This window comes from Amia ocellicauda, unplaced genomic scaffold, assembly GCF_036373705.1.
Source record: "Amia ocellicauda isolate fAmiCal2 unplaced genomic scaffold, fAmiCal2.hap1 HAP1_SCAFFOLD_84, whole genome shotgun sequence".
NCBI lineage: Eukaryota > Metazoa > Chordata > Actinopteri > Amiiformes > Amiidae > Amia > Amia ocellicauda.
In genome coordinates, this window is record NW_027103010.1 from 337,718 (window position 1) to 348,453 (window position 10,736).

Sequence of the window (10,736 nt, forward strand, 5' to 3'; positions counted from 1 at the left end):
GGGGCCTAAAGTGTGCCAAGAAAACATCCCCCACACCATTACACCACCACCACCAGCCTGCACAGTGGTAACAAGGCATGATGGATCCATGTTCTCATTCTGTTTACGCCAAATTCTGACTCTACCATCTGAATGTCTCAACAGAAATCGAGACTCATCAGACCAGGCAACATTTTTCCAGTCTTCAACTGTCCAATTTTGGTGAGCTTGTGCAAAGTGGTACCCGGTGGGGTCTTCTGCTGTTGTAGCCCATCCGCCTCAAGGTTGTACGTGTTGTGGCTTCACAAATGCCTTGCTGCATACCTCGGTTGTAACGAGTGGTTATTTCAGTCAAAGTTGCTCTTCTATCAGCTTGAATCAGTCGGCCCATTCTCCTCTGACCTCTAGCATCAACAAGGCATTTTCGCCCACAGGACTGCCGCATACTGGATGTTTTTCCCTTTTCACACCATTTTTTGTAAACCCTAGAAATGGTTGTGCGTGAAAATCCCAGTAACTGAGCAGATTGTGAAATACTCAGACCGGCCCGTCTGGCACCAACAACCATGCCACGCTCAAAATTGCTTAAATCACCTTTCTTTCCCATTCAGACATCCAGTTTGGAGTTCAGGAGATTGTCTTGACCAGGACCACACCCCTAAATGCATTGAAGCAACTGCCATGTGATTGGTTGGTTAGATAATTGCATTAATGAGAAATTGAACAGGTGTATCTAATAATCCTTTAGGTGAGTGTATTTGCTTTTGGTGAACAGGTAGAATTGGCCATTATCTGAAAAAAACATGCACTCACCTAGTTATTCACAGTTTAAACAGCGCCAGTGAATATTGGGTTTTAATGTTACAGGAGTGACGATGAAGTTATTGCGTTTAGTTGCTTTAAATAACTACAGTGGTTTGTGGATAACAGGAATATGTGCACATACAGAAAAGTTAAAAGTAACGCTGGGTAAGTACATAATCAAATCAAGTTTCACGAAAGATGATATGCTTCAGATACAACTTAATAGTAAAAATGCATTATGGTAAAGAGTTAATAGCTTTGTTGATAACCTCAACGTATGCTAATCAGTCTCTGTTTCGTGTTTATTATCATAATAATTGTAATTATTATTAGTAGTAGTAGTATTCTACAATAAAACTTGCATAAGTTCGAATTGTGCCGATATGTTTTCTGCACAAGGAAAAGTATATATATTATTAAGTTACACAAGCATTGTAAAGAAACCAACAACATATAGGCACCTGGGTGTGTTCTTCCTACTTGGATAAGTAGGTTAGCCGGCTAAGTTTCAGGATAACTTGGCATTAACTCGGGATTTTCCATTCTCCGTAGCGAGTTTAAAGTTCAGCCAGCTATGTTTCCAGAGCAGCATGTCCAGCATCTCAAACCTGCTCCCTGTCAGGTTAACTTGAAGTTAGATGGCTAACAATCTGACTGTATTTCATCTGCCCAGTTAAATGACAGCTGACTGTGTCCCCCAACAATGACGGCGGCGTTCCTAACAGATCCAGTAGTGATCCAGACCCAGTAGCTTTTCTGCGAGGAATAATTCATAGAGATTATAGATTTAAATTATACAGATTAATTATTTGAGCGTTACAGGTTCGGTCGGAAAGGAATGATTTACGTAGCCGATTAATTAGGACCGCACATCAGTCATTCCGCCCTGGGCCGGCCCTGACCAATTTGATGCCCTAGGCAAGATTTTAGCTGGTGCCCCTGGCATCGCAGCCAATTCCACCACCGATCATTGTGTTCATACACTCACACAGAAACTGCATAGCTTCATGTCTTAGATTTTCTTTATTTTTGAAACAATAAAAAACCACACAAAATAAAAACAGTATGCAAGAAACAAGTGACAAAACGAATTATGAATACAATATAAATTAGTATTGCACGAAAAAACTATATTACCGACACCATAGTGCAAGATGCATAATGTAGCAGTGTTCTACAGCCTTACCGCCTTGCCTTTCTTGCAGCAAACAAGTGACATAAAACGAATTATAAATAAGTGGATGTTTCCTGCAGCACACTTGAAAGAAAAAGTACATTTCTCAAAATTATGTTATAGGTAATGGAGGTTGATGAAAGAGTTAAATAGCTGATCGATCAAAAGGTGTGATCGTTGTGGGGCATCGGTAAGAATGCACAATTCTCATTCATTCCAAACAGTGTCCCTTTATTGCATCACTAGCAATGGGCGTTAGCCTATTTTGGTATTTGTTTTGTGTGTTTTTTATTGCTTCTTGTTTTGTTTTATTTATTCACTTTCCACTGTCAGCTCTCTGCATTCCTTTCCCATCTCTCACTTCTTGATCCTCTGCAATCCGCCTTCCAAACACCGCTCACACCACTGAGACTGCTCTCCTGGCAGTCACTGACTCCCTCAACTGTGCTCGGGCAGCCTCCCTCTCCTCAATCCTCATCCTCCTTGGTCTCTCCGCAACATTTGACACCGTCGATCACTCCATCCTCCTCTCCTGCCTCGCTGACCTTGGAATCTCTGGGACTGCTCTCACTTGTTTCTCCTCCTACCTCAACGACCGGACCTATCAAGTGGCGAGGTTCCTCATCCACCCCTCAACCTCTCCTCACAGGCATAACCCCCGGGTTTAGCTATCCTCCCGATGGTTCACACTTCGGTAGCTACCTTTTTTACTTTCATGGGGCCCTGAAATCCTCGCTGCGCCCCTGGTCATGAAAGCTGTAATGTCTGGTATCAAAATACATTACTGGCTTTCGGCTTACACACGTCATTTCAACCCACTTGCTCAAGCAGACCGAGTAAACGTTTACTCGAGGTATACGGTCACACAGAAGGAGCATCCCAAAAACACCAGTAAATGGCGTAGAAATTTTGAAAACATGCACAATTTTCCACGATCTAAGCCCACAGTTTACGTGCAAAATCTAACGTCTGAGATGATGGTATCCATGTAACATTCCCGAAATGGACGCATTTTAAAAGTGCAAGGTAACGGTCTGGTCCATTTATTGTGGGTTTCAAGGTAAAGTACATTGCTGATGGACGTTTCATGGTTAATGCGGATCAGTGGTTTCCTTTATCATTATGCTCTCTAAATTGTTGTGGGTCTGTTGTACACTGTTCAGTACTGTACATCGTGTTTTAATCCTAACTTGATAAAACACTTCGATTCATGGCTTTGTAGCCCCACCAGTGACGTAAAAAACCACTCGGTAAGATCATTAAAACAAAGTATTAAACAAGGCGCAATGCACAAGACAGTCCTTTGCCCTGTGCAGTGCTGCGGGTAAACAACTCGTCTCTAGTGCAATAAACTAAGACCATGTAAACCCGAGAGGGAGAGGGGCATTTAATCTGTGACTCGAGCATATTGTCTCCAGTGAGGTCAATACACGCGTCAGGGATATGTATGCTAAATGTAATGTAAATATGATGGATATAATGTATATTGTGGTGGAGTTTATAAAGATAATGTCAGGGGAACTTTAGTGATGTTCTGTGTTTTCTAAATTCCAAGCAGTGGGACTTTAAGTCATAACTTTGTGAGGAATTTACATGTCTTTATAAATTATATATCATTATAAAGTAATAATCCAGCTCACTTTGCTAGCTAGCCTACTGCCAGTTGCCATCCAAATGATGATAATGATCAGCTAGTAGTTAAGTACTGCAGTAGTTTGCCAGTTGTCAGCTAATGATTTTTCATAGTATTGTATTATTTAAATTCAGTTTTTTGTGCACTATAGTATTTTCAGTATTGAGTATTTTTGGTGTGGATGTTATTTTACCTAAACAGTTTATTAGTTATTGCTCTGATTTCAATATGCATAGTGCACTATTTACATTTGTATTGATTATTACATCAATTTCTTCAACAAGTACAGTGTATGTTAAAGTGCAATACATGTTCTGTGATGTGCATTATTTAAATGTTTGTGTTTATTTTAGTTTTAACTAAACATTCTCTATACGCCATAAACATGGGCACCACTAAAATGTTTTTCATCGAGAGGGGGGATGGTTCTGGGGCTACTATCAAATCTCGCATATGGCCCCCAAATGGCTAGGGCCGGCTCTGGACATCACACATTACATAGGATGGGACTGACGTTGGATGCGACTTTTCGTGACTTAAATCAAGTAACAAGTTACTAGTACACACATAGCCTCTAAGTGTACTGAGTAATGATACTCTCTCTTTCGTTCATTCGTTCCTTAGTATAATTACCTTTAGTAGTAGTAGTACTGGCCACTACTCGGAAGGTAGCGATGCGCACCAGCTTTCTCATAGTTTTGTGTTTTAGATAATGGTTCAATACGGACTCAATCCCCTTTCATGGACATGGCAGGGAACTTGCAGTTAGAACTAAGGAGTCTAATAAGACTTGGTGGTACGCAGAACTGAAGTGCCAAGTGACAGGCTATCACTTTCATTGCACACCGCATTGTCTTCTCGCAGGGAGCGAATTGGGGAAATGTTGGATTTACGGCATCATGTAGAAAGACTGAATGGTTTAGTTACAGAAAAAGATAAAAAAAAGATAGTGACCTTTCTTACTAGCTGAACTAACCTGCATAAAATTAAGAAGATACAGACATTTTCATGCAATTATTTCAAGTTACAGTCTGCTGCTCAGACACAGTTTGGCGCACAGATGCAACTATCATCAACTCAATTATAAACATATATCTAGAGAGACAGAGAGACAGACATGGACTACATATCGTGCACATTGTATGAAATCATGCTGGTATATGTAGGCTTGTAGATGATTGTTAAGAGGCCTATTTGGAAACATACGAAATGAGATATTACCATAATGAAGTCATGATACATGAAGGAAATGTTTTTCATGTTGGCAAAAGTACCCTGTCAAAATGAAAATGAATGAGAGAAGACTAAAACAAAGGGCTCGTCCGGGATTTGAACCCTTTGAATCATACCCCTAGACCAACGAGCCACATAGCACAGGTTTCTGTGAAAACTAGTTAACATCGGTGCCACGTAGAGAGTTGTGCGCTCCTCTATTTGAACACTTTCTCCTTCAAACATTGCATGAGTGTCTGACTGCCGCCATCTAGCGGTGCTGACTGACCGATGGCTCGGGTATCTTGGATGTTGTTAAATGACATAACTGTCCGCCCAAGACACTGATGAACAAGGGTCATAGTTTTCCCTTGTAATAATAACAACAATAGTAATTGGAGTGAATGGAAGTGGCATTTCTATTTCACTTTACTTTAGCCGTCATCGTCGCCAACATTGTTGTTGGTGAGCATGGAGAGGAGTGTATTAGCTTTTAAAGTATATTCAAGCAATGAACACGTCAAATAAATGTAATACCGAATACTTTTGCACGCAAGTGCACATGTATGTTACAGCGCTACTGGGAGCACGGCCCACGTCAAGCAAGAGGGCGCAGTAAAGGTCTGCGAGTCAAGTGTGATGTGGGTATCCTGCAGCAGGGAGAGGAACCTTTGTTTTTCTACAGACGAAGCTGGTGCTGTGGGATACTAGTGTAAGGCCATTTATTCGTCAACGGTTCGCAACGGTTCACCAGAAGTGTGTTAGTGAAAACAGCGGTAAGTGCAGGCTTAGTAGGGTCGCAATAGCTTGAATGGTGTCGAACTCCCCCGAAGCATCACAAGTGTGATGGCGGAAGCCTAGAAAGAAAACGTTGCGTTGGCCGGGAATCGAACCCGGGTCAACTGCTTGGAAGGCAGCTATGCTCACCACTATACCACCAACGCCCAGAAAGTCTCTCATTCCATGACTTTTGATGCATTTCAGATCATTCATCTGACTAGATACATGCGAATAATCACAGCCTACAGTGTAAAGCTTCTGATTACAGACAGGGCGTGTTGAGTGTGCTAAGTAACTTGCTAAATTCACTAACAAACAGTCGCTGCTCTTACTACAAAACAGGTGCAAGATATATCATTCTTAGCTAAACAAACCACGTAAACAATCAATGTAACTCTTAACTAAACTAGGAAACGCGAGAGAAAAAGGCGATACTTAGCTGCGGCGACTTGAGCGACTTCTCAGCTGGCTTGCCCGAGTGTCCAGATGCATATGTGGAAATACTTCTATACAATCCATGAACATAGATTCTCGATAGATGAATACTGTTTATTTAAAGGTCAGTTTTTATTTAGCGCATAGTTTATTGAATTTACCCACCAAGGTGGAACACGGACAATGATGTATTTGATTGACAGTGTAACTTGGACTGTTGGAGTAACTTGGACACCCATTGGAATGGAAAAACAAACTCGAGAGAAAAGTGTGTGTGTGTGTGTGTGTGTGTGTGTCACCTGCTGGTAGTGATGCATTTACATAACCTACAGACTATTTGGGCTGATTGTTCCTGGTGTATTAATGAAACTTTTCAAAGCGGTGGCTTACGTAGATGACATCACAGTCATTGTTAAGAATGGCAAGGATGTACCTTACCTTAAATGACTGTCAGAAATGAATTGAGTTTCTTCAGTGGTTAATGGCTTTTACTGGGGGAACTAGGTAGAAAGCAAGCCACTGTCTCTAGCCACATTTTGGACAAATGGACAAAACTAGATGGATTTAAAAATAGACGGATAGACAGTCGGATGGCGTCTGTCTACAATATTTTAAATGATAATAGTATATGTAGTATATGCATGTGCATTATAAACTAATCTTTACATAAAAGGGGTAATACCATAATAAAATGCTGATGAGAGGAGAAGAGATCTTATTCACTGGCCAAATACATGATTTCGACAATTGTCGTACATCTTGACGGCACTTAGCTTTACTTTTCACAATGTATGACTGCACTTACTGTACTTAACTGTATACATTGGAAGTTGTAAAATGTATTATCTTGAATTGCTTTGTTTAATGTAAATTTGAATTTGTAATGTTTGATGCCTTGTACTTAACTGTATTCTTGCACTTATGTTGCAAGTCGCCCTGCATAAGGGCGTCTGCCAAGAAATAAAAATAATAATAATGTGTTTTATACAATGAGAAATTAAGAAAACCGTAAAAGAAAGGCATTTTAAACCAGGACCTCTCGCACTCTAAGAGAGAATCATATCTCGAACAAACTTACATTAGTGACATCTTTACACTAGTGCCACGTAGAAAGCGGTGCGCTCCAACAGCTGGAAACTTTCTCAGTCTCAAGTTCAAGCACCTTGTGTGTGACTGCCATCTAATGTTGCTGACTAATAGCACTATTGGACTAGAGGAGCTGGGGCTGGCAGAAATTCAGCCAGGCTTTTCTACAGGCGCAAACTCAGCTGATGCTGTGTAGGCTACTCCGTGTACGTCAATGAAAGTCTAGTGACTTCAATATACACACCCCGATGCACCCAAAGAGTGATTGTCAAAGTATGAGTGACTCGCTCCACTAGCAGCACCGACCTGCATCTCTCTGTGACACCCGGCGCCTCCGTCTGGATAAGCTGCTGGTAATGCCGAGCACGGCAGCAGATCTTGTACAGTGGAACCCTAATAATATTCCTAATAATATGGCAACATCCTGGGGGGTCGGTGTGCCGCGCCACAGTGCAGCGACCTTAGCGCATCACTAAAAGGCACCTTAGCGAGGCCTCGGAATCGCTCAAACATGAACCGAGAAATGAACATTGAATCCCATCTACTATTATTACCTAGTAGTGTTGATGTTATCTAAAGTATTTCTATACGTTTTTATTAGTGTATGAATAGTGTCGACCAGGGATCAGAAAGTGAGACAGTATTGGGTAGGCGGTAATCGAAAGCACAAGAAATACATAAAAGGGAGCTATACAGCAGGTGAATAAAACACGGATTGTGACAGTCTACTGTTAATAGCCTATAACAAGGCAGATTAAAATATAACAAACGATACGGATTCTTAAAATCAAATATAATTTCAACGTGCAGGAGACCAGACTGACTTTTATGCATCCTCTCGGGTGTAGATGCATGTTACTTAGACTAACAACGTTTGCATTCTAGGATATTAATAACACTCTCCACAGCAGGAATTATTGAGTGATATTACAGGGAATGTAGAGTAAAAGACTGACCCCGACGTGATTTGAACACACAACCTTCTGATCTGGAGTCAGACGCGCTACCGTTGCGCCACGAGGTCCTTAAACTTCAGTTAACACAGGACGTCAAGGAAAAATATTGGGAACTATGGTGATGTTTTGCTAGTGACCATTTAGGTTAATGAATGGGCAACTGAAGCATTGACGTGATGAAGAAGTTAAACAGAATGCTAAAGAGATAGTGACAGTGAGCATGACACAGAACACATGGCATGACGTGAATACCAAGTTAAACTTAAAGCAGAAATTACAGAAAGAAAGAAAAAAAAACGGATACTGCACATGTGTTTGGTCTTTCCTATATCTTTAATATGATATCTCAGTAGTTTAAATTTGATACAGAAATTATTCTGGAATCCCATGAAATGGAAAATACAGTGAATATAAAACTATATTTGCTGTATTTATAACAAATATATTCCGCTTATACACTCACCTAAAGGATTATTAGGAACACCATACTAATACTGTGTTTTACCCCCTTTCGCCTTCAGAACTGCCTTAATTCTACGTGGCATTGATTCAACAAGGTGCTGAAAGCATTCTTTAGAAATGTTGGCCCATATTGATAGGATAGCATCTTGCAGTTGATCGAGATTTGTGGGATGCACATCCAGGGCACGAAGCTCCCGTTCCACCACATCCCAAAGATGCTCAATTGGGTCGAGATCTGGTGACTGTGGGGGCCAGTTTAGTACAGTGAACTCATTGTCATGTTCAAGAAACCAATTTGAAATGATTCGACCTTTGTGACATGGTGCATTATCCTGCTGGAAGTAGCCATCAGAGGATGGGTACATGGTGGTCATAAAGGGATGGACATGCTCAGAAACAATGCTCAGGTAGGCCGTGGCATTTAAACGATGCCCAATTGGCACTAAGGGGCCTAAAGTGTGCCAAGAAAACATCCCCCACACCATTACACCACCACCACCAGCCTGCACAGTGGTAACAAGGCATGATGGATCCATGTTCTCATTCTGTTTACGCCAAATTCTGACTCTACCATCTGAATGTCTCAACAGAAATCGAGACTCATCAGACCAGGCAACATTTTTCCAGTCTTCAACTGTCCAATTTTGGTGAGCTTGTGCAAATTGTAGCCTCTTTTTCCTATCTGTAGTGGAGATGAGTGGTACCCGGTGGGGTCTTCTGCTGTTGTAGCCCATCCGCCTCAAGGTTGTACGTGTTGTGGCTTCACAAATGCCTTGCTGCATACCTCGGTTGTAACGAGTGTTTATTTCAGTCAAAGTTGCTCTTCTATCAGCTTGAATCAGTCGGCCCATTCTCCTCTGACCTCTAGCATCAACAAGGCATTTTCGCCCACAGGACTGCTGCATACTGGATGTTTTTCCCTTTTCACACCATTTTTTGTAAACCCTAGAAATGGTTGTGCGTGAAAATCCCAGTAACTGAGCAGATTGTGAAATACTCAGACCGGCCCGTCTGGCACCAACAACCATGCCACGCTCAAAATTGCTTAAATCACCTTTCTTTCCCATTCAGACATCCAGTTTGGAGTTCAGGAGATTGTCTTGACCAGGACCACACCCCTAAATGCATTGAAGCAACTGCCATGTGATTGGTTGGTTAGATAATTGCATTAATGAGAAATTGAACAGGTGTATCTAATAATCCTTTAGGTGAGTGTATTTGCCTTTACTAATATTGTATTTTATTTTACAATAGGTTTAATATAATAAGGTCCAAATAATAAATGTACATATTTGCACATGCTTGCTTTTGGTGAACAGGTAGAATTGGCCATTGTCTGAAAAAACATGCACTCACCTAGTTATTCACAGTTTAAACAGCGCCAGTGAATATTGGGTTTTAATGTTACAAGAGTGACGATGAAGTTATTGCGTTTAGTTGCTTTAAATAACTACAGTGGTTTGTGGATAACAGGAATATGTGCACATACAGAAAAGTTAAAAGTAACGCTGGGTAAGTACATAATCAAATCAAGTTTCACGAAAGATGATATGCTTCAGATACAACTTAATAGTAAAAATGCATTATGGTAAAGAGTTAATAGCTTTGTTGATAACCTCAACGTATGCTAATCAGTCTCTGTTTCGTGTTTATTATCATAATAATTGTAATTATTATTAGTAGTAGTAGTATTCTACAATAAAACTTGCATAAGTTCGAATTGTGCCGATATGTTTTCTGTACAAGGAGAAGTTTATATATTATTAAGTTACACAAGCATTGTAAAGAAACCAACAACATATAGGCACCTGGGTGTGTTCTTCCTACTTGGATAAGTAGGTTAGCCGGCTAAGTTTCAGGATAACTTGGCATTAACTCGGGATTTTCCATTCTCCGTAGCGAGTTTAAAGTTCAGCCAGCTATGTTTCCAGAGCAGCATGTCCAGCATCTCAAACCTGCTCCCTGTCAGGTTAACTTGAAGTTAGATGGCTAACAATCTGACTGTATTTCATCTGCCCAGTTAAATGACAGCTGACTGTGTCCCCCAACAATGACGGCGCCGTTCCTAACAGATCCAGTAGTGATCCAGACCCAGTAGCTTTTCTGCGAGGAATAATTCATAGAGATTATAGATTTAAATTATACAGATTATTTATTTGAGCGTTACAGGTTCGGTCGGAAAGGAATGATTTACGTAGCCGATTAATTAGGACCG

At 40.8% G+C, this 10,736-nt stretch overlaps 2 non-coding genes across 2 annotated transcripts; both read right to left on the bottom strand.

Moving 5' to 3' along the window:
• Positions 1-5,674: 5,674 nt before the first annotated feature.
• On the bottom strand, positions 5,675-5,746 carry trnag-ucc (transfer RNA glycine (anticodon UCC)). Its single transcript has one exon. It is a non-coding gene; the product is annotated as a tRNA-Gly (tRNA).
• Positions 5,747-8,055: 2,309 nt separating this feature from the next.
• Positions 8,056-8,127, bottom strand: trnaw-cca (transfer RNA tryptophan (anticodon CCA)). The gene has a single exon. It is a non-coding gene; the product is annotated as a tRNA-Trp (tRNA).
• Positions 8,128-10,736: the final 2,609 nt, after the last annotated feature.